At 33.1% G+C, this 2,085-nt stretch overlaps 1 pseudogene; it reads left to right on the top strand.

Annotated features, from left to right (window-relative positions):
- Window positions 1-230: 230 nt before the first annotated feature.
- LOC145036035 (vacuolar protein sorting-associated protein 60.2-like) lies at window positions 231-1,824 on the top strand (annotated as a pseudogene).
- The last annotated feature ends 261 nt before the right edge of the window (window positions 1,825-2,085 follow it).

Below are 2,085 nucleotides of genomic sequence, written 5' to 3'. Positions count from 1 at the left end.
ATAGATCCCATATCTGTAATATTGATGCCATCTCTCTAGCACCTGAGTCAAGGGGCATTGTTGACTCTCCTCTGAAAATTAAAAAAAAATATCAAAAATTTTAATACTCTTCACTCTAAATAATGTTAAATTGTTACCTTGTTTGATCTTTTGGATCGATTGCTTTCATGGGTGTGTCCAACAGCATTTGAAATAACCTCTTTGGTGTATGAGAAGGTGAAGAAGTGCCCATGTCATCTGACAAACCAGATGAAGCTCTTGATAAGTAAACTTTACCACTCATATCCAAAAAACTTCTCAGGTCCATAAATATTACCTGATATGAATTGACTACTACTTTGAGGCTCGAAGGTTTGAATCTTCTGGTGCAAGTAGCTTAAACAATGCCAAAGATTCCTCAAATTTTCCGGATGCTGTCAATTGTACAATATGCATTTTGATACAAGATTTAGGCACTGCTAAAATTACATAAATGGCCATTGCTCTTGTAAAATAATTGTATCATAAGGCTTCTAAATAAGACGAGGCTCATTACTAATATGCTCAATAAGGCGAGGCTCTAAATTCCTTAACTTCTCTAGAAGTTCACCATCAGGACCACATAGTGCATCCATGTTGTAATCATAGTTAAAAAAAAAGTTAATATGAACAAAAGTTACAGAACCATGATTGATTTAATTTTTTTATTGAAAACAAAAGTTAATATGAATAATAAGGCGAGGCTCGATTATACTACATGAACCATTAGGGTTAGTTGAATAGCTTCCTTTAGGGACTCCCCATAACACAGTTGTATCCATCCTCATTTTGGATGGCTGTTATGTACTCCTGTTGCTGAGGTGAATCTGATGGTAGAGATTTGAGCATCTCCATATTTAATCTTTTTCATTTCAATCCAAATCATAAAATCATACACTGTAAAATCTGAATAATAAGAAAGAAGGAAATGAAGAATTTTTCTTACCTACAGACCTCCAAATTATGTGTGAGGCCAGTATCTGATAATTTTTTCAAATGAAGTACACCAGGCGAGTCCTTCAACACAATAACATATAAACTTTATAGCATTTTAAAAGTTTAATAAAAAAGGATCACATATGTTTGTATTTTGAACATGGGTATGAATTAAAAAACCTACCTGAGAAGTGAAGGCAAGATAACCTCCTCGAATTTCTGGATCTATTGTAGAGTTGATAATGAAAGTAAGTTATACTTCAGCTGGTATGAAGGAGAATGTGACATGTTGTACAATCAAACATTCAACCTGGATCAAGTTGCATTCGCTTCAGAAGGTATTAAAGATGCTCAACAAACAGTATGTGCCATAATTATCAAGCATTTGCTACACACGGGATCAAACAAAGAGCTGAAAGGAATGATGAAAACTGTGAAGATACAAGACATTTATGTTAGTATAAATATTATGAATCTCTTTCTTTTGATACTTTGTAATTACAGACCATTTAATCTTGTTTTTATGTTTAGAATTTTCAAGATGAAATGATGGACATGATGGATATAAGCAGTGAGATACAAGAATCTCTTGGTAGAAGTTTAGTGTGCCAGATGATATTGATGAAGATGATCTCATGGGTGGTAAGCACAAATTCATTATTATTATTTTTCTTTTTTTAAATGTTAACTTCACTTCATGGAAATGTTTAAGAACTTGATGCTGTGGAGGCAAACATGGGTCAAGAAACTGAAGGTGAAGGGGTACCTTCATATATTCAACCTGATAATGAACCCGATCTAAATGCAGAACTTAATATGCCTTTAGCTTCAAGTGGACATGCAGTGCCAATGAAACCATCAATCAGATGACCTCATTACAAGAATCTAGAGTAAAATCACAATAAATTTCAAGAATTTCAGATACCCAAATTGCTAAAATTGAGAACTCTTATGTTTCACATATGCAATCTAACATCAGAAATGAAAAACAAGAAGTGCATTTAAATACTTCAAGAACAGATAGAAGAGAAGAAAAACAGGAAAGAATAAATCAGATGACATCATTACAAGAATCTAGATTGAAATCACAACAAACTTCAAGAATTTTAGATACCCAAATTGCTAAAACAG

Source organism: Lactuca saligna, chromosome 3 (assembly GCF_052625555.1).
Source record: "Lactuca saligna cultivar CGN05327 chromosome 3, ASM5262555v1, whole genome shotgun sequence".
Lineage (NCBI taxonomy): Eukaryota > Viridiplantae > Streptophyta > Magnoliopsida > Asterales > Asteraceae > Lactuca > Lactuca saligna.
Note: the sequence above shows the minus strand (reverse complement) of the source record. Positions and strands in the feature narration are given on the sequence as shown.